General features: G+C 36.5%; 1 non-coding gene across 1 annotated transcript; it reads right to left on the bottom strand.

Annotated features, from left to right (window-relative positions):
* Positions 1-1659: 1659 nt before the first annotated feature.
* LOC121204209 (small nucleolar RNA R71) lies at positions 1660-1766 on the bottom strand. Its single transcript, XR_005899138.1, has one exon. It is a non-coding gene; the product is annotated as a small nucleolar RNA R71 (small nucleolar RNA).
* Positions 1767-23790: the final 22024 nt, after the last annotated feature.

Consider the following 23790-nt stretch of genomic DNA (forward strand, 5'->3'; position numbering starts at 1 on the left):
CTAGAAAAGAGGACACGGAGTAGAAGGAAAGGAATTACTCAAGAAAAGTCGATTGATCCATCTCAGAAGCCGGATTCATCATTAAGACTGAAGATCTCCCTTCAATTTCCTTCAGGAGTTTTAGGTTTTCTTTATGTTTTGTTATCTTTACTCTTTTGAGATGTTTTCTTTCATACTTATGAACTAAACCTCCTAAATACCTAAGGGGAATGAAACCTAAGACGGATCTTGTTATTATTATCTGAATTGTACGATAAATATTTGACTCGTTCTTAATTATGTGTTCTTAATTCTTGTTTTAATATTCCAGGATATTGATTCAAGCTAATGTGCTTATTCAGAGAAGCAAAAGTCCCTGTCTAAGAGTAAATTTGTCATAATTAAGCGGAGTTGATTGCACGCCTAGAAATAGGGTGACAAGATTTTGCCAGATTAGGGTGAAACCTAATAAGGGAGTCCATAGATCAAGTTAATGCAACACTAGGGTGTTAATTAGAAAGAGATTTCAATTAATTAACCTAGGGTTAGATGTTATTAGTCTCGAGAGAGATAATAATATAACTTAAGGATTTCTACGGATCAAGTCAAATGAATAAATCGTCTGATTCAGAGTTAAATAACAAGTGAAGTCTAGGTGAATTTTTCCTTGGATATTGTCTTAATCAACCGATCTTTCCCAAAAGCTTTTCCCCAATTTTCTCTCTGTGCACCCTTAGTTTAATTAATTAGTTTAGATAAACAAATCCTTTAAATTTTAGGCTAGATAATAAAAAGAAAGTAATTACTAGTACTCTTGGTTCCTTTGGGTTCGACAATCCGGTCTTGCTAAAGCTATACTACTGTTTGATAGGTACACTTGCCTTTATCGTGATAATAGTTAATTTCAAGAGCGGTTAATTATAAATTTTTAAAACCTATCACGAATATCACGTATCAAATTTTTGGCACCGTTGTTGGGGAACAAAGATATTAGGAATATTCGATTTTTATTACTTTAGCCATATTTACTTTTAGTGCAATCTATTTTTAGTTTAATTTCACTTTTCTAACTTTTATTTTATTTTCTTCTGACAGGTTTTTCTAGTTTATGACCAGAAGAAACCCATCATGACCATTACTTTTCGACAATGAGATCGATCGCACAGTTTATAGAAATCGAAGAGAAATAAGGAAAAGCTTAAGATACACAGAGGAAGAGCAAGAGGACGATATACACACCACAACCGAAGAGATGGCTGAAAACAAGGAAAATCCACTACCTCCTGCAACTGCTACTAATCAGAATACTGCTCTGCGTATTATGTATGATTATGCTAAACCTTCTTTAACAGGAACTGAATCAAGCATAGTTAGGCCTGCTATTGCTGCAAATAATTTTGAATTGAAACCAAACACAAGTCAAATGTATAGCAATTTGTTCAGTTTGACGGTTTGTAGGATGAGGATCCTAATGCTCACTTGGCAAATTTTCTGGAGTTTTGTGATACATTTAAAATTAATGGCATTTCTGATGATGCCATTCGTCTTTAGTTATTTCCCTTTTCATTGAGGAACAAAGCTAAATAGTGGTTGAACTCGTTACCATGAGGGTCAATCACGACTTGGGAACAAATGACCGAAAAGTTTTTATTAAAATAATTTTTTCTGGCTAAAATGACTAAATTACGTAATAATATCTCTTCTTTTGTGCAGATGGATTTAGAAACACTCTATGATGCATGGGAGAGATACAAGGACCTTTTGAGATGATGCCCTAACCATGGGTTACCTGTAACAGACTTGACTTTTGAGGAAGAGCCTACACATGTTCTGCCCTACTCATGTTGTGCCGGTTGCAGAGATCGAGGTCCAAACAAACTTGACTTTTGAGGAAGAGCCTGTGCAGATTTTGGATTGAGATGTTAAGATTTTGAGGAGGAAATCAGTTCCGCTAGTAAAGGTGCTGTGGCGTCATCATGGCAGAGAGGAAGCTACTTGGGAGCCAGAAGTGGCGATGCGTCAACAATATCCTCATCTGTTTGATTCAGGTAAAATTTCGAGAATGAAATTTCTTTAAGGAGGGTAGAGTTGTAATGCCCCAATTTTCGAGTTTTTTGTGTTTCTGTGATTTTTAAAATTTGTGTGTGTTCTGGTTGGTTAAAATATAATTTTAGTAGGTTAGTGGGCCTTTGGAAGGCCCAAACTTAAGTTAAATCCGTGGGAGTCTTCAGAATTTTAATTTTATGAACAGGTGATGCAATTGGCGTTTGGGCTTTTAAGAGGAAAGGGGTAAAAGATGACAAAAAAAAGGAGTGTGGTGTAGTGGCAAGGCGGCGCCACTTAGGGGACAAGGAAGTGACACCATAGAGGAAGCAAGGGGTCCAAGGTTCAAGTCTTGGCTCTTGTAATATATTTTGGTTTTTCTTTTCAATAAATCTGGAAGCAAGTAGGTGCACTTTAAAGTTTAATGTGTTGGATTTATGACACAAATGAGTTGATGGCCTAGTGGTGGTGGCATGAGTTGGCATGTGAGAAGACTTTGGTTCAAATCCCTTGGCACGCAAAGGTTGATTATTTTGCTATGTTGGGACGGTAAAAGTTGGTGCTGGTTTTAAACTTTGGTGATAGAGGGATCCCACATCGGGAAGCTAACATAAGAGTAGATGGAGAGCTGGCTTTAAATAGAGCAAACCATGAAGAGAGTAGGCATACCTTTCTTGGCTGATCCCTTTCGCTTTGTCACGTGCTCGTTTGGGTTGGGTGTCAGCTAAGAGTGTTTGGAGCGCAGATTAATTGCAGTCTCCTAACAGGTGTGTATTTATCATTACTCTAGTAGTAGGACGGCTATTTCGGGCCGCGATGGGCTGAAATGGGCCATGTGGTCCCAATGGGTCTGTAGGCCCAAATGGATAAGTTGTAGAATTACTAAAATACCCCTGTAGGTTAGGACTACCGATTTACCCCTGGAGGGTAAAATGACTATTTTGCCCCTCGTGCGTAAATGACTAACTTGTGTGATGCTTGGGTTAGTTGACGTGGATTTATGTTAGTTATCGTTAATTCGTAAGTCTAATGTGTTAGTGATCGATTGTAGGATTATCGCGTGGGAGAAATCGTCATCAATCATCATCAACCAGGTGTGTAAACGACACCCTCCCTTAGACTGAATCGGTAAAAGCTGAAATACCGAAACGTTGGTATTTTGTGAACTCCCGAGCATGCGAGCGCTCGTGAGACAGTTGTTGATAAATATGGTGCATTTGGATGATTAGAGTGCAGAGTGTGCATTTTCGTACTTCTGATTACTTGGTAAACGTTAAAATGAGCATGAAACCTTAGCAATAGATAATAATTACTGAAATACCCTTATGCATGTAAAATTACGATTTTACCCCTAGGGTTATTTTTTTTCTAAAAAGCATGATGTTCTATTTCTGTATACGTATGCCATGACATATTATTTCTGTTGCATGGGACATGGGTTTATATTGATGGAGGAAGCATTCTGGCAGCCTCACTGCAATCTGGTGGCGTCGCCACATATATCTGTTCTGGTGACTTCGTCACAATATCTGGCAGTCTCGCTGCAATCTGGTGGCTTCGCCACATATATATATCTGTTTTGGTGGCCTAGCCACAATATCTGTATTTGGTGACTTCGTGACAATATCTAGCAGCTTCGCTGCAATTTCTGTGGTGTGTAGCGGTTGGGTGGGTCGAGTAGTCTCCCCACATGGTGTTAGGCTGGTACTGGGGTGTTATGGATGGCTCTGGGTTGGGATTTCTGCATTCATGATATATTTGTTCTGTATCTGCTACGGGCCTATGGGTTTCATTCTGATTTCTGTACTGGGCCAAGGCCCAGATAAGTCTGACTCTGAGGTTTGATCTGTTTTGTGCAATGGTTGGGTTATGTTACACACTGAGTTTACCGAACTCACCCTTTATTTTCATCTCTGCAGGAAATCCCCAACCATAGTGGGCTTGGAGCTGTGAGGGATTCGGAGTGGCCATATCATCTGCAAAGTTGGTTTTTCTAAGTTAGTTTATTTTTATTATTTTTATATTCTGATTTAATTTTGGGTTTTAAGTTGTAATAAGGCCGCTATTTAAATTTCTTTTTCCACTATGGTTTTATTTTCTTGATTATATTTATACTATGACGAAACTGCTAGTGTTAGGCTGCGCGGGTTTTCAAAATTAATGAACGTTTTCAAGACTCAACAAGCACAACAAATGGATAGCCTAAATATTGATAAACTGACTTTTCATTCAATCGCTATTTTTACAAAGACCACCTCAATCACTTAAACCAACGAATGCATACTAAGTCATAAGTCCATGTGACACGTCAAATCTGGCCATAACGTCTGGGCCGGGTTTGGGGTGTTACATTTCCACTTTGGCTACAGGTTCAAACGTTTCACAATGGCTTGAATCCTTCGACTAGACATATGATTGACGTAGCTGTTGGTGGAAATATCAATAATAAGACACCTGAGAATGCTTATGAATTTATGGAAGAGATGTCACTGAATAATTATTAGTGGCAAGTCATGAGAACAATGCCAACAAAAATAGTTGGTGTTTTTAACATCGATTCAGTCACCATGCTCTCTAATTAGGTAGAACTTTTGAATAGGAAAATTGACGATTTTCTTGGTTCTTCACAGGTTCACCCAGTAATGCAGTGCGAAGCAAGTGGAGGTGGATCAAGCAATTCAGAATACCCACCCTATGGCCACAACATGGAGAACGAGCAGTTAAATTACATAGGTAATAATCCTCGATCTCAAAATAATCCTTATAGTAACACTTACAATGCAGGTTGGAGGTACCACCCAAATTTCTCATGGGGAGGCCAAGGGAATCAGAGACCACCACCTCCAGGCTTCCAACAACCACCCTACCAATAAGGGAAAAAGCCGAACCTTGAGAAGATGCTAACAAAATTCATCTCGGTGTCAAAAACTCATTTTCAAAATACTGAGACAGCACTTAAGAATCAACAAGCGTCGATCTAAGGGGCTTGAAACTCAGATAGGACAGCTCGCCAAATTAATATCTGAACGACCACAAGGTAGCCTGCCGAGTAACACTGAATCTAACCCAAGGGAACAACTCAACACAATTACCATCCAAGACAAGGAAGGGTTAGTGGAACTTAAACCAGAACCAAGACAAGGAATCGTGGTAAGTAAAAGCAAAGGTGAGGTAGACCACAGTGAACAAACACCAGTAAGTAAAGAGTACAAACCTCGTGTGCCATACCCCAATGTAACAAGGAAAGATTGTACAGACGAACAATTCGGTAAATTCCTTAAATTATTAAAGAAATTACCTATTAACTTACCATTTATTGAAGCTCTTTCGCAAATGCCAAATGCAGTCAAATTCTTAAAGTAGCTTTTAACAAATAAGAGGAAGTTGGATGAGACGTCGCATGTGGAGCTAAATGCGGTTTGCTCAGCCATACTACAAAATAAGCTGGCCAACAAATTAAAAGATCCAGGAAGTTTTACGATTCCTTCTTTAATTGGTAGCTTAGATGTTAATAATGCTTTGGCTGATTTAGGGGCTAGTATCAATGTGTCGATCAAAAAATCAGATTTCCTAGAGGTATTATTGAAGATGTACTCGTTAAAATTAACAAATTTATATTCATAGTTGATTTCTTTTTTCTAGACATAGAGAAGGATAGTAACGTGCCTTTAATTTTATGGAGGCCCTTTTTAGCAACTGCTAGAACGATAATTGATGTTGGTATAGGTGAACTCACACTTCGTGTGGGTGATGAAACAATCACTCTTCAAGCTCGTAATTCGAGTAACACCTCAAAAATCGAGGGTGATTGCATAAGTCATACTACTAGTATTGATCATGTGGTGAAACCCTCTGTGCAGAAAACAGGTTCGAAGAGCGCACATGAGTCGTGTTCAAGCAACAACAAAGGACCTATCTATGAAGAACGAAGGCTACGAGTTGAGGAACTAGATGAATGGCGGACACATAAACCAAAACCACGCCTTGACGAGCTTAATATTCTCCAAATCAACTTAAGGTTGGAGACAAAGTACTACTGGATGCAACTGATCCTCGTATTTCCACTTCTAAATCCAATGGAGAAATTCCTCTCACGGTACTTAATATTTTTCTATACGGTACAGTCAAGGTAATTCATCCTAAATTTGGAACTTTCAAGGTAAATAATACTCGTTTAAAACCTTATTTTGATGAGATTGATAGCAGGGATGAGGAGTGTAAACTCCTTAAACCACCATGACTATGCGAAATCGAATTAAGTCGAGCTTAGACTATAAATAAGTGCTTCTCAAGAGGCAACCTGAGTACTAACAGTATTGATTTCTTTCAAATTTTAGTTTTTAACATCTAATCACTAACTAAGTCCTTGAAACATAGGTTTTCTAATCCACACGGCCAGGCACACGGGCGTGCTTAGGCTGTGCTCACACCACGGGCGGAGACACGACCATGCGATAGGGCCGTGTGAAAACAGGAAAAAATTTTTCCCAACACGAGATGCGATAAGTTGCCATGCCTGTGCGATGTGGCCGTAGGCGAGCCTGTCAAAACAACACGAGCGTGAGACACGCCTGGGTCTCAAAACCGTTGTTGAAACTGAAATTTAGCACGGGTGACGTGCCCAAATTTGAAAATCACGATAAACACGGGCTGAAATAAGGGTACACGGGTGTGCCTCACGACCGTGTGCCCCAAAATCTATATAAACCCCTCACTAGTCATCATCCCGTACCCCAAAATCCCTAACCCTAGCCGCCGCAACTCTTGCCCACGCCCTCCTTACCACGCCCATCCGCTCTACTCTTTTCTCTCTATTCTCTTCAAATCTTTTACTTATTTCATGATTTTTTTGTTTTATTTGACTATTTTGGGTAAATATTTATGGTTATAATGATAGTAATACTTATTCTCTTTGTTATAAATTTTCCATTTTAGTCAATGCATTATGCTACATTCATTCATTTTTCTTGTTTACATGGATTTCATGCTTACCCACACCATATTTCATATTATCAAACCCACATGCATTCATTCACTAGATATTCCTTTAGCACTATTCCCATGTTACTATTGATAATAATGATTTCCATTAAGATTTAGTTACTTTTCATCTTACCTATTACATGTGATTCCCATGAAGTATTCTTCTTTAATGTTAACATACTTGCCTACCTCATCATGCTACTCTTGGGGAGTATTGTTTTAATTTCAACTTTTCATTGCAGGTATACTATGTCAACCTCACGTGGTAAAAAGACCGTCGTCCCCGCTTCGAAGAAGAGGAAAGGAGCAACTTCTTCCTCGGGTCCTACCGTTGAGATTCGTCACCCTTTCCTTCAATTCCCCTTAGGACCCTAGGAAGAACACTTTCAGATACTTCGGGCCTGACCCTTAGGTGTAGGCCGCTGCATTGACTGGGCCGCACTTGAACAAATCCAACTGGCTGACGCAGTTTGAGCTCTTTTAACTACTGACTCGTGGGAGCTCTTCTTTGGGATCATCGAGCTGACGTACCTCGAGCTCACCCTGGAACTATGTTTGACCTTTCACTTCCAAACTGTTATGATGGAGTTTGATGATCCAGGAACGGTCCAGTTCTGCCTCGGTGGTTTGGTTCGCTGTTGAGCATACCCGAGTTTGAAATTGCACTAGGGTTGTATACGGAAGAGTTCATGGACGACAATGAGCTCGACACCCTTCATCGCCATATCCACTATTCTCCTTCGAAGTGTTGGAGAGCTTTAGTCCCTGACTCGGCCACCTATAACCCAGCTGCTCCAAGGCATCAGCTCTCGCCCTGTCCCTAAAATACCTCCACGCTATCCTTGCTCAAACCCTGACAGGACAGCGGGAGAGCACCGACATCGTCAACACTCACGACGTCTACTTTTTATTGAGTATGACGAACGGGCACATCTTCGACCTTGCCTATTTCATTGCCCTCGCCATCTGCTATCAGACGGAGTGACATAGGAGAGGAGTCATCTCCATTGGCCCCTATGTGACTAGACTGGCACGGTACTTCGGGCTCCTCAACGCAGCAGCACAATCATCCTCCCTCACCCTCATCAGCTAGATGTCCCCACAGGGCATCTCGAGTATGCTACATGTGAGGATGATCGAGACATGACGTAGAGCCTACCCTCCTCAATACCGCCTCATCCAGTCCACCGAGGAGGAAGACCCAGAGGACATTAGTGATGATATCCCTCCATGTCATGAGGACCCACTGTCTCAGCCACCACCCTTCCATCGTCCAGTTCATGCGGCGGCTTCATACTTTGACATCTCTGAGTGCTTTACACGATTTGAGCAGCAGTGTTTTCAGTGATTTGATCACATTGATGCTACTCTTCATCAGATTTGTCAGTACATTCACATCTCATCGCCACCACCACCTCGCGAACCATCCGACAATGACGATGTTTAAGAACTTCTTTTTAATTATCATTTTTATTTTTACTTTTATCTTTATTTATCTTCTTTAAGTACTTTTTATTTTATTTTCCTTTAATATTATTTCATTTTTAGGTTTTATAATTTTTATTAAATAATTTATAGTTTCGGCTATTCTTTTACGAGTAATTATGCCTCTTTATATTTCCTAAAGAGTTCTTGATGTTTTCACAATTATGAAGAGCTCCAAAGCTCATCATTACCTAAGAACTCGAACCTCTACTGGAAAAGGTTCTCCACGACTACCATGTCATGCTCGACCACGACCATAGCTACTACCAGATATAATATTCTTTTGGCACAGGACTTATGGCCTAATAAATCTCTACCACCACCGGAGTATCCTCCTCCACTCTTATTAGGGCCTTGGCCGATTATTCTTCGTAACTCCAATTCAAGGAATCCTTTCACCATTCAGGAAGTTTCACTTTTCTCCTTATCTTATGATCTTATATCTATACCGTCGTAAATCTAACTTTGTACATTGAGGGCAATGTACATCTTAAGTATGGGGGTCTTTTATATCATTATCGAAAAAATCCCTGAATTTTGTCTTATTCTCATTTGATCTTCTCATATCATTATTAAAATGAATTTTGATTGATTTATGATTTGCTATTAATATGTCTTGAATTAAAACATAGGCATTTATGCATTGACTATTCAAACTTTAAGGAATTAGAGAATCAAGCATGATAAAGTTGATTTTTGAGAATTAAAAATTTTTAGGTTGTTTCCCCAAGTTTAGGTATTATCTTGAGTTAAAATTCATAGGTTTAAACATCAAAAAGCCATAATTATTGTGAGATCTTGAACCTGTAGAGCATCTATTATTTCTTTCATGCTTACTTTATTGTTGCTTTGAGTTCTTTAATATTGAATTGTCATTCTAGAACTTGCTTGATTATGCATGTCAAGACCACACCATTTGATTTGATATGTCGAGATGATAAAGGCACTTAGGTTTAACTCACTTACTCCATAAAAGCCTACCTTCACAATTAACCCTTAGTGAACCCTCTTGAGTCTAACAACCCAATCATTGATTTTCCCTCAACATTAACCCTTAACCAATTATTGTTGAAATCCCCTAAATTAATTTGATCCCTATTTTTGTCGAGATTTGATTTGAATTAATTGCTTAGCTATGTTTTATTCTTATAGATTGCCTATGTTATTTGACTTGTTCTTAAAAAAAATACAATACATACATATATATTAGTAGTTATTCATCATTTTTTTAGCTTAAGTGTTAATTGAAGCTCACTTGTATTCAATTAATGATTAGTTATTTTTCTAGTTCGGTAATTTTTCAATTCAATGTCGATTCTAACCTTTTCTTTTAGCTTGTGACCACACCCTCTAACCAAAGCCACGTTACAACCCTCTAAAGACCTTTTCACTGAGATATCATCTCAATATATAGTGGTAGAGATTTGATTTTGATGCAAGCCTATGGTAATAATGTTTCATATTGACTAATGAGTGCTTCATTTATTGTCCTTAAACACCTCAAGTGATTTGAGTGAATCTTTAGTGAGGATGTTAAACTTTGTGATATTTTGAATTAAAGGTAATCACTTAAATGACGGGAGACACCTATGCTTTCGTGATAAAATGCTCAACTTGGAATGTTTGAAACTTTGATGTTCTTCTAGTTGAATTCTCAATGTATGACTACTTCAGGTTTATTTTGAGATATTACCGATATGGATTATAAGTTGAGAAGAGTTTATTTTGATTTTGAGTTGAGGATTTTGCTTGAGGACAAGCAAACGCTTAAGTGTGGGGGTATTTGATAAACCATAATTTATACATATTTTTATCCCATGCTTAGCACATTTATGGATGATTTCTCCTTAGATTTGGTGAATTCAATGCTTCTAATCCTTTAATTTCATGTTTTATACTTAGGTGAGCATAGGAGAATAAAAAGAACGAGACACGGGCCGAAAACGGAGAAAATGGACCAACATGAGATATCAACACGACCTGGACCTCCTCACACGGGTAGCCCACACGGCCGTGTCCATTTGGCAGAATTGAAGCACGACTTACACGGGTAGACCACACGCCCGTGCCTATTTAACAGCCTTGACCATGGTCTAAAGCAACTGTACACGGGCGTGTACATAGGCGTGTCCCTACCAAGCCCAAGTATAGTCCTATTCGAAAAAGACCACTTTTGAGGGCTCTTAGCATTCTAAACCCTATTTAAACACCTGAGAAGGCACTAGAAAAGAGGCAAGGAATTACTCAAGGAAAGCCGATTGATCCATCTCTGAAGCCGGATTCATCGTCAAGACTGAAGATCTCCCATCAATTTCCTTCAGGAGTTTTGGGTTTTCTTTATGTTTTGTTATCTTTAATCTTTTGAGATGTTTTCTTTCATAATTATGAACTAAACCCCCTAAATACCTAAGGGGAATGAAACCTAAGACGGATATTATTATTATTGTTTGAATTGTATGATAAATATTTGACTTGTTCTTGATTATGTATTCTTAATTCTCGTTTTAATATTCCAGGATATTGATTCAAGTTAATGCAGTTATTCAGAGAAGCAAAAGTCCCTGTCTAAGAGTAAATTTTTCATAATTAAGCAGAGTTGATTGCACGCCTAGAGATAGGGTGACAAGATTTTTCCGGATTAGGGTGAAACCTAATAAGGGAGTCCATAGATCGAGTTAATGCAACACTAGGGTGTTAATTAGAAAGAGATTTTAATTAATTAAACATAGGGTTAGACGTTATTAGTCTCGAGAGAGATAATAATATAAGTTAGGGATTTCTACAGATCAAGTCAAATGAATAAATCATCTGATTCAGAGTTAAATAACAAGTGAAGTCTAGGTGGATTTTTCCTTGGGTATTGTCTTAATCAATCAAGTTTTCCCAAAAGCTTTTCCCCAATTTTATCTCTGTGCACCCTTAGTTTAATTAATTAGTTTAGATAAACAAATCCCTTAAATTTTAGGCTAGATAATAAAAAGAAAGTAATTACTAGTACTCTTAGTTCCTTTGGGTTCGACAATTCAGTCTTGCTAAAGCTATACTACTGTTCGATAGGTACACTTGTCTTCATCATGATAATAGTTAATTTCAAGAGCGATTAATTATAAATTTTTAAAGCCTGTCACAAATATCACGTATCAACTACATTAGCTTTCCCCGGATGGTAATCAATAATGAGATCATAATCTTCAATAATTCCAACCACCTATGTTGTCTCAAATTTAGTTATTTTTGTGTCATTAAATACTTCAGACTTTTGTGATTTGTAAAAATGTGACATTTTTCACCAAAGAGCTAATGCCACCATATTTTCAATGCAAAAACAATAGCTACTAATTGAAGATTATGTACCGGGTAATTTCTTTCATGCGATTTTAGCTGCCTAGAGCAATCTTGCATTAAAAAAATCCCAAACCATTCAAAGAGGCATCGCTATAGACTACAAATTTCTTACCCGATTCAGGTTGGACTAATACGAGCGCTTCTGTCAATAAAGTTTTCAATCTATCAGAACTCTGCTGGCACTTATCAGTCCACTCAAATTTTTCTTCTTTTTGTAACAACCGATTCATCGGAGAAGCTATCATTGAAAATCTTTTAACAAATCTTCGATAATATCTTACTAGTCCCAGAAAACTTCTGACTTCTGAAACATTCTTTGGTGGCTTCCAACTTACAATAGCTGAAATTTTGTTCGAATCCACTTGAATACCTTCTGCAGATGCAACATGTCCAAGGAAACTAACTTCCCATCGCTAGAATTCACATTTACTGAATTTAGCATACAGCTGTTTCTCACGCAAAGTGTGCAATACAATTCTCAAATGCTCAGCATGGTTATTCGCATCCTAAGAGTAAATCAAAATATCATCAATAAAAACAACCACGAACCCGTCCAGATATGGTCTGAAAATTCTGTTCATTAAATCCATGAATACCGCCGGGGCATTTGTTAATCCGAATGGCATCACCAAAAACTCATAATACTCATATTTAGTTTTGAAAGCTGCCTTAGGCACATCTAAATCTTTTACCCATAGTTGATAGTAATTAGATCATAGGTCAATTTTGAAAATACAGTGGCACCTTTTAATTGATCAAACAAGTTATCTATATGAAGCAACGGGTACTTATTCTTTATTGTGACTTTATTAAGCTGTCTGTAATCGATTCATAATCTAAATGATCCATATTTCTTCTTTACAAACAATACCGGTGCACCCTATGGTGAAAAATTGGGTTGGGCAAATCCTCTATTAATCAACTATTGCAACTGTACCTTCAGCTCTTTCAATTTAGCAGGAGCCATTCTATATGGTGCTATAGATATCGGCATCGTCCCTGGCACCAGGTCTATGGCAAATTCCACCTCTCTAGCTGGAGGTAAACCAGGTAGTTCTTCTGGAAATACCTCAGGAAACTCACAAACAACTGGCACGGACTGGATTTCCAACTCTAATGTTTTGGTATCCAATAAAATAGCAACATAAGCCTCATACCCCTTTTTAATATATCTTTGTGCTGATTTTGTTGAAATTACAATAGGCAACACATCTAATTTCTCAGATTCAACCCAGAGTAACTCACCATTCTGACACTTCAATACAATGTATTTATGCTTACAATTTACCATTGCATCATGTTGGGTTAACCAATTTATTCCTAATATTACATCAAATTCATCAAAGGGTAACAACTTTAAATTATCTAGAAAACAATAGCCCTCTATCGTCAATGGGCAATTTTACAAATTTTATCCACCATAAAATGCTGACCCAAGGGGTTTGAAACTTTAACCACAAATTCGGTGAATTCAACAATCATATTTTCAACAAAAACAAATTTTGTGCATATATATGAATACATGGAACCAGGATCAATCAAAGCAATAATGTCAGTATCAAGTAGAGAGAATGTACCAGTGATAACATATAATGTCGAAGCATCTTCCCTTGCACGTATTGCATATGTTCTTGCCAGAGCCTATTGAATCTTTTGCAGAACTACGACTACCACTGATATTTTCAAAATATTGTTGTGGTCTACCCCTTGAGACAGGATTACTCGACTTCGGGGTCATTCAATGTTTTTTTCAACCCTTTCTGGGCAATTTTTAAGAAAATGGTCGAGAGAACCACACTTAAATCAAGCCCCAATTCTCATCTGGCACTCTCCGAAATTTAATTTATTATAGACATTGCATCATGGTTTGGGGTTTCCAACACTGGTTGTTAAGGGAGCCGAAGACCTCGGTTGGTGCGTTTGGAACTTCGTTCTTTTCCTGAATACTCCCTTGATGTAGCAAAACGCTCATGATAATTCTTTGATTTCTTTGAAGCAGATGATTGTGTCTTATTCATAAATCTTTTGCTCGTAACCTGAGCTGTCCTTTTTGCTTGCCTCTTTTCTTTCCTTATTTCCTCAGCCTTGTATGGTTGTTCAGGCAACACCACGAGTTCTCTTAATTCTAGAATTCCAATCAACAGCTTGATATCTTCGTTTAGCCCTTCTTCAAATCATTTGCACATTTTGGCTTCAGTTTGAACCTATTCACTAGCATACTTGCTCAATCTAACAAATTCTCGTTCATACTCGGACACTGTCATGTTTCCCTATTTGAGCTGTAGAAATTCCTTCTTTTTCTGGTCTAGGAATCTCTAACTAATATACTTCTTTTTGAACTCTGTTTGGAAAAATTCCCATGTAATATTTTCACTTGGTACCATAGAAGATATGGTTTTCCACCAGTGGTAGGTTGTATCTTTCAACAAAGATACCGCACATTTCAGACATTCGGCTTGTGTACATGATAACACATCTAGAATCCGAATAGTATTTTCTAGCCAGAACTCGACCCTCTCTGGATTGTCATTGACCGTAGCCCTAAATTCTTCGGCCCCATGTTTTCTGATTTTATCTACTGGAGCCTTACCAATTCTAACAAGTCTAGCATCTTGTGGCATTTCATCATGTTGTGAAGCAGGTGGGGGAGGTCGTTGAACAGCAGGGTTTGTTCTTATATTCACTAAACCATTCATCCAACAACTCAAAGAAGGCTACTTTTTCTGCCTCACTTTGGTCCTCAGATACAGGCCTTCTACTACCACTAGATGCAGCTCGTTGTACGGAAGCTTGAGCAGCACTCTCAGCTTCTTCAGTCTCGGCTCTAGATTGGTTGGAAGACATTACTATATGAAAATACATTTAAAAATGGTCAAGAGATATCACACTATCATAATTTATATAATGGCATGTATAGCTAGACTCGTACTTGCTACATTTGTCCAAGAATCGGCTAAATCATAGATCTGATACCACTAAATGTAACACCCCTAACCCGTATCTGTCACCGGAATAGGGATTAGGGAGTATTACCAGAGTTTATAGAACAATCAGAAATAATTTATACTAGTTATTAAACATTTTTTATATCAATCATAACGTTCCTTAAATGGACCCTCGAGGCCCCAAATGAACAACAGAAATAAATCAAAATTAAATAGGAATCTCTTAAAAATTTTCATGAAATAAATCAGAACTAAATAGGGACATGTCCATGTGGTCGAACCGTGTGACTACACATGCCCGTGCCCCAAACCCGTGTAACTCTAACTTATAAGGTGTAACAACCCGATTTAGACCCTATTCAGAATGGTGGTTTCGGGACCACAAATTCGAGCCAGAAAAATATTTTAAAACTATTTTCTGTGTTTATTATGTGTGAATTTATATCTGTGAAATTTTTGTGTTTTAATTTTATCGTTTGAGTGCCGATTTAATAAAAGGGCTTAATTACGTAAAATGAAAATTTGATGGTTAATTTTAAAAGGGCCAAATTGATGATATCTTTATTGCATGAGGTATTTATGTTACAATTAGACCATAATTATATGTTATGGACGGTAGCGACCTTATGTTATAATGGTTTTATATTTATGTTTAAAGGTTAATATGATAATTTTAGGAATAATATATGTTATAATAAAACATAAAATAAAAACATAAGTGTTCATATTCTTTTTGCATGACTGAAACTAAAGAAAAGAAAAAGAAATAAGGGTTTCAAAGGTTCGGCCATTGTTAAGTTTAATCAAGTTATGTAACTAGCTTGATTTTTGATAATTTTTACGTTTTTGAGATCGCTGCAGTGTAATGTACAAAGCCCATGCTTGAATTTTTTATTTTGATGAATATTTTAAGTTATGCCATTGATAAATAATTGAGCTTTGTGATGTTAGTTAATAAAATATGAAAGATATGTTTTGGATTAACATATTTTGTATTGGAATTTTAGATGATTTTGAGTAATTAGGACTAAATTGTAAAAATAATAAATTGAGGGACTAAAATGTGAAATAAATGAAATGTATGGACTTGTATGAACACAAGGAACATTCAGCCTAAGCATCATGTGTGTAAATTTTACATGTTTTGTGTTTTGTGCAATTTAGACTAAATTGTAAAAAGTGTAAAATGTCAGGGAGTGGTAGTTTTCCCATTTATGTGTTTTTGGACTAAATTGAGTGAAAATATGTTTGAATGAGTTTACTTTGAATATGTTTAGATCAAGAACTAAAGAAATCGGGTTTGGATCGGGGGAAAACCAAAGTTGTTGATTAGTCGTCCCGTTTCGATCACCGTTGTCTGAGGTAAGTTTATAAGCAAATAGATATTATTTATTTGATTAAATACGAACTATATATGCTAAAATGAATAATTTCATATTATATATGTGGAAGCTGGATATGTATAAGCTTAAAAGCTATGTGTACGAGTTCAATTTGATTGAGTTACAACATCCAAAAGCCCCGTACGAACCTTTGGAATAGTTAGGATACATATGTCATTACATAGGATTTTTGATATGTGTTCTCATGTAAGACCATGCCTGGGATGTTTGCATTGATATGTGATTACGTGCAAGACCACGTCTGGGACGTTGGCATTGTACAATATGTGTGATTATCCAGGTATCCTATTCAATTCCGAATGGTTTAACGGACAATAATAAGTTGTGATCGAATGAGTAAATCGAGCTAAGAGATCAGGTATGTGATAGTTGATTGCCTATTTGAAAATAAGGTAAGTTAGATATTTGGGATGTGATGAAAAATATACATGATGCTAATGTGAATATATGTGTACATGTGAAGTATATTCGGCCACATGTTATGTATAAGTATGTGATATTAAAATTTGATTTGTAATTATATGCATACAAGTGTTTTAATATTCGGTTATATATATATTGATAATATGACTTTGAAAGTGTATGATATTTTGATAATAAATATATGTATATTCGGCCAAGGTAAAGTTCATCTATGAAATTATATGTTCTTTATGAAACTTTAAGCTTGAGACTAAATGTGATTGTGTTATTGTAAATTGGTCTAATTAAATTGAGTTCCTTATTTGCTTATGACTTACTAAGCTATGATAGCTTACTGTGTGTATATGTTTGTCTCTGTTTTATAGATTTTGGGATCAAGTTACGAGCTCGCGGATCGTCGGCAAAGTCTATCACACTATCAACTGTTTTTGGTATTCTATAAGTTTGAAACATTGAACATATGGCATGTACAGGCTTGATATATTAGTATGTTTGGTTTTGAATTTGTATATATCTTAGCCATGAGAAAATGGCTTAATCTTGATATTAATGCTTATATGTGTATTCGGTCATGGCATAGGCTTGTTATTAATGTATATTTCATGGCATATATATGTATGGTATTTGGCTATATGGTTCGGCTTGATTATTAGGTTAGATGATGATTTATTAATTTGAAAAGGGATAAATATATTACGATAAGTATATTCCATGACATGTTTGAATGTGTTTGGTTATATGATTTAGTCGAGTATTGATATGTATGACTTATAAATAAGTCATGTTGATAAATTTAATATATGGCACGTATGTGGTAGTGTATAATCATATGATTCGGCAATGAGAATTGCTCAATATGATGTGTATATATATTTTGGCTTATTGAGTGACGTTCTGGTTTATTACAAAGTATATAAAATTTGTATGATTTTTGTGGTTAACTTTACTACCCGAATTGATAAGAAGTAAGTTCGTTTTGTGTTAAATTTTAGTATAATGCATTGTATGTGTAATTAACATGATTGGATTTGACATTTGTACATATAAATTAGGGTGAACTGATTTGATTTCATGATTATATTATACACATGTTGTATTGGTTATGTGACTAGTTATTAAGTGAACTAAAAGCATGATTATATTAGGGTGGTAATAAGTTTAGTTGATAAATTATGCCTATGAAGTCATTGGTTGCAAAATGATCAACTTTGTTTGATTCGAAAATGTTTATTTAAGCTTGTGGTTGAATGGCATAATTTGTATTATATATATATGATTAATCTTGGTAGCCGAATAGGTGAGGTGAGCAAATAAATTGATCATGTATTTGTAATTTTGTCATGATGTTGGCATATACATTTCGGTATGTTTGATTTGATAATTATGCTTTGAAATGGTTCGTGTTTGTTTGAATATATGTTGATTGACATAATGGTTTAATTACAAGAATTGTTAAACTAAAGTTACAAATGTATATTTTCGAATATGATTTGAGTGACTGTGTGAATGTATGAATGTTGTATCTTTTACCCAATTCTGGCAATGGATACTAGTTAGGGGTATTACATTTGATTGGTATCAAAGCTACAGATTAGTCGATTCTAGGACTAACATAGCGCGTGTGAGTCTAGCTATACTTGCCATATTATATACTGCAATAGTGTGATGACTTCTGACATTTGAAAATATGTTTTTGTATAGTAAATGGATCCCGATAGAGCCGTAGCTGATGATGTCGAGAGTATAGCGCCTACTCTTGCACAAGGGACAACGCCGGTTGATTCACCAAATGATGAATGACTGGTTTACTCAATATATCTGGACGAATCCAGCTACACACAACCTCCACCCCCGACTAATCCTTTTCCGATACCTACTATACCTTAAGTGAGTGACCCGTTGAGATTACATAAGCCCCTTGTTGATAAAATCAGAAAACACAGGGCTGAAGAATTCAGAGATGCTGAGTGAGGTGAATTCTAGCTTGATAATACTATCCGTGTGTTTGATGAGCTATCTTGTACCCCGGATGAATGTTTGAAATGTGCCATATCTTTGCTACGAGACACTGCATATCACTAGTGGAATACACTAGTATCGATGGTTTCAAAAGAACGGGTGACCTGGGAGTTCTTTCAGATTGAGTTTCGTAAGAAATAAATCAGCCAGAGATTTATCAACCAGAAGCGCAAAGAATTTCTGGAATTGAAACAGGATCGCATGACTGTGATAGAATATGAACGGAAATTCGTGAGACTCAGTCTATATGCCTGAGAGTGTGTTTTGACCGAAGCTATAATTGTAAAAGATTCGAAGATGGGTTAAACAAAGACATTAAACTGCTAGTTGGCATACTTGAAATAAAATAGTTTGTAGTACTGGTTGAGCGAGCATCCAAAGCCGAAGAGCTCGGGAAAGAGAAAAGAAAAGTTGACTTTGAAGCTAGAGATTTGCATAAAAGATCATCGGGTAAAACATTTCAGTCGGCATCAAAGAGATTTCGGGATGATCAAAGGCTACTGCGGGTTATACGAGACATGATCGAGATAAATCGCCTGTGAGCTCGAAAGCTACCTCAGTAGCTAGTGTTGGTAATGTTAAATTGAATCAACCCGAGTGTAAACTTGTGGTAAACGACATCCAGACATTTGTAGATTGTATGATCAGGCTTGCTTTAAATGTGGATTGATGGATCATTTCATTCGTGAATGCCCTGAGTTAGTTGAACAAAACAGAGTACAGAATGTGAGACTGAGTAATATGTCAGCTCAAGGTTGAGCACCCAGAAATATGGGTAATGTGAGTAGTAGTTAGAGAGGAACTAAAGACACAACAGTTTGATCTGAGGCTCACGCACCTGCTAGAGCTTTTACTATATGTGCACACAAGGAGGCTTCATCCCCAGATGTTATTACTGGTACATTCACTCTCTATGATACTAGTGTAATTGCATTGATTGATCCTGGTTTGACTCATTCTTATGTGTGTGAGACTTTAGTATTCAGTAAGACTTTGCCTGTAAAGTCTACTGAGTTGTGATTAGAGAATCGAACCCCTTGGGCCTGTGTGTTCTGGTTGACAAAGTGTGTAAGAATTGTGCTTTGATGATTTGAGATTCATGTTTTCCAGCTAATTCGATGTTGTTTCCATTTGACGAGTTCAATATAATTCTGGGTATGGGCTGTTGACTTTGCACGATGCTGTCGTAAATTACAAAAGAAAGACTATTGATTTACAGTGCTTGAATGATGAGATTATTCGGATTGAATCTAATGATCTGAATGATTTATCAGCAGTGATATCTTCGATGTTAGCACAAAAGTATGTGAGAAGGGGTTGTGAAGCTTACTTTGCGTATGTGCTTGATAGTAAAGTGGCTGAAAGAAAGATTGAATCAGCACCAGTTGTGTGCAAGTTTCCGGATGTGTTTCCTAAAGAAGTGTCGAGTTTGCCACCTATCCGAGAAGTAAAATTTGGTATTGAGTTAATGCCAAGGACGACTCCGATATCGATAGCTCCGTACAGAATGGCACCTACTGAATTAAAAGAATTGAAAGCTCAATTACAAGAGTTGACAAATAGAGGTTTCGCGCGACCGAGTCTCTCTCCTTGGGGTGCACCAATTTTATTTGTGAAAAAGAAAGACAAAACTATGAGAATGTGTATCGACTATAGGTAGCTCAATAAGGTGACTATAAAGAATAAATATTCGTTGCCATGGATTGATGACCTGTTCAATCAGCTCAAAGGAGTTACAGTGTTTTCAAAGATAGATTTGAGATAAGGTTACTATCAGTTGCGAGTTAAAGACTCCAATGTACCAAATAGTGCTTTCCGAATGAGGTACGGACACTATGAGTTTTTGGTTATGCCTTTCAGACTCACTAATGCCCTTGCTATTTTTATGGATTTGATTAACAGGATCTTCAGACAGTATCTGGATCGATTTGTGGTTGTGTTCATAGATGACATTTTGATCTATTCCCTTGATGAAACCGAGTATGCCGAACATCTGAGACTTGTGTTACAGACTTTGTGAGATAAACAATTTTATACAAAGCTCAGTAAGTGCGAGTTCTGGTTACGTGAAGTCAGTTTTCTAGGACATGTTGTATCAACATCGAGTATTCGGGTTGATCCGAGTAAAATTTTAGCTATACTTGATTGGAAACCTCCAAGAAATGTTTCTGAAGTCTGAAGTTTTCTGGGACTTGCTGGTTACTATAGACAGTTTGTGAAAGGTTTCTCTATGATTGCAATGCCGATGACGAAGCTATTATAGAAAGATGTTAAGTTTGAATGGTTAGAAAAGTGCCAGAAAAATTTTGATCAGTTGAAAGCCCTTTTCACCGAAGCTCTAATGCTAGTTCAGCTAGAATCGGGGAAAGAATTTTTTATCTATAGTGATGCATCTTTAGACGGTTTGTGAAAGGTTTCTCTATGATTGAAACCCCAATGACAAAGCTATTACAGAAAGATGTTAAGCTCGAATGGTTAGAAAAGTGCCAGAAAAGTTTTGATCAGTTGAAAGCCCTTTTGACCGAAGCTCCAGTGCTAGTTCAGCCAGAATTGGGTAAAGAATTTGTTATTTATAGTGATACATCTTTAAATGGTTTGGGTTGCATTTTGATGCAGTAACATAGCTTATGCTTCGAGACAGTTAAAACCACATGAAAAGAACTATCCAACACACGACCTAGAATTGGCAGCTATTGTGTTTGCATTGAAGATATGGCGTCATTGTCTGTTCTGTGACACCCCTAATTTGACCCTAGTCAGAAAGCGGTTTCGGGACCGCTAAACCAAGTAACCAAATTATTTGAACATGATATTTATTGTCTAAAATAAATGTGTGAAAATTTTAAGCTTCGATTTAGTAAATTTCATGTGAATTTAGTCAATAGGACTTATGTGTGACATTTTTGAAATGTGATAGATCAAAACATAAGGACCTATTAGTGCATGTTGAAAAAGGGGGGACTTGCATGTCAATTTTCCCCCCCCCATCTAGTAGTGGCCGGCCATGACATTAGGATGGACAAAGGGTGATGGGCAAAACATGTCATAGACATGTTGTGTTGGTGCATCATGGGAGGAAACAATAAAATAAAGAGCATGGGCAATAAAATATTAGTGTTAGTAGGATGAGAAACAAAAAAAAAGAAAGGATATGTGTGATTGTCCCCCCTTTGCCGTGAGTTGAAAGAAAGAAAAACAAAAAAAAGTGTTCATCCTTTGGTTCATCATTGGCCGAAAATTTTAAGGAGGAAGGAAGAAGAAAGATTGAAGAGGTTCGGCCATGCATGTAACTAGGCTAAGGTATGTTTGATGATGTTCCATGAGATGCATGCATGTTTTAGTTGTTAGCTTGAGTTCTACCTAGCCCATGGTCTAAATCTTGCTATGTGATGGAAATGACACTCAGCCATGGATGCATCATTCTTGCTTGGTGTTGATGTTGTGTTGGTGAGATATCAAGTTATTTTTGTGACCAAGTTGAGATTTGAATTTTTGGAATGAGTAAGGTTTTCGGTTATGTTGTTTTGTATGAGTAATGGATTGTTGAGTTCATGCTATTATGAATAAAATTGATTAAGAGAGGCTTGAGATAATTAAATATGCATGTTGGTGGTAAGATGAGCATTCGGTTTTTATCATGGAAGCATAGGAAGCTTGTTAAAGTTGAATTTTAGAAAAGTTAAATGTGTGTGTGCTTGTGCTAGTGCCGAATGTGCCTAGGGTGATTTAGCATTGAGTTTGGTGTTATATGAATTGAGTTTTATGGTTTTGGATTTTTAAATGTTGATAAATACTTTGAATAATATATATATGTGGCTTTGAAATGTGAAACTCGGCCAAGTGGTTATAAGCATGATTTTAGAGATTCAATGATATTCGGCCGATTTGAATAATTCATGGCACCCCAAGCAAATTAGTTTTAGATGTTAATAAATATTGAAATTATTTAAAAGCATATTACCGAATGTGATTTTAGTCAATGATTCGGTTATGAGTGCTGATTTGTTTTATAATTAGCCGAATGTGTATATGTATACTATGAGGTAGTTTAGCTTAAAGAAAATTAAGGTGCTCGGAAGGTGATTGTCGTGGATAGTTTAAGTAATGAAATTTAATTTCTGTTATGTAAAGTGACGACATTGCTGTTTGCAAATTTGAAGTTAAAAATTGTTGATTGAGCATCAAGAGCTTATGGAAACAAAGTCGGATCGTGGAAAAAGGGAAATTGGTCGAATAGTCGGAATTGACGTACATTAGCGATCGTGGTAAGTTTTAAGTATTAAAGCCTATAATGTGATTGAGTATGATATGTTAAGCACATATTAAAAGAATCATAACTCTATTGTAAATTTTTATGCATATAGCCTAATGGCTATTATGAAGTATAGGTAAGTTATTGATATGATATGTTGCCAAATGGATATGATATTATGAAGTGCTAAAAGGATATGTCAGAAGAATAAAATTGTGATAAACCTGCTCAGGACAGCAGCAGTAACATGAATTTAGAAAATCACCATAAATTTATGGATTTGAATTAGAGGCTGAATGAGACATGAAATTAAAGCTTAATGAGTCTAGTTTCTTATAAAAGAAACCGTGTAAGCAAAGGGATTTCCGATGATGAGATACTTAAAGTTGTGTGAGACAGCGCAGAATGACACTGTAATCCTCTGTTCTGTTTTTAGAAAATCATTATAAATTGTACAAAAATGGTTATAAGATAAAATTTATATGCTTAGACTCCTTAATGAGTCTAGTTTCAAATTAAATCAAATACAACACACTTTGAATTCTGTAAAATGAGAAATCTGATTCGTAGTGAAGAGTGGTCAGATTAGTCAAACAGTGAAACAGGGAAAACTTTAAGAAAAATCTGGTATTGATTGGCCAAACCTAAAATTCTTGAAATTTTATGGATGGAAGATATACAAGTCTATATTCAGGAAAAATTAACGGAAAGTGATTTGGAGTTTTGTAGCTCCAGTTATAAATGATTTAGTGACTATTGCTCAGGAAAAACAGCTTGTGCTGAATTTGAGATTGTGTTGTAAACCTTGATAAACTTGTTCTAGTTGCTCATAAGCTATCGATTAAACCCATATGTGAATTCTAAATTGTGATATTGGAAAATGATAGATGTAGATTCAGCCAAGAAAGTGTAT

Source organism: Gossypium hirsutum, chromosome A07 (assembly GCF_007990345.1).
Source record: "Gossypium hirsutum isolate 1008001.06 chromosome A07, Gossypium_hirsutum_v2.1, whole genome shotgun sequence".
NCBI classification, from domain to species: Eukaryota; Viridiplantae; Streptophyta; class Magnoliopsida; order Malvales; family Malvaceae; genus Gossypium; species Gossypium hirsutum.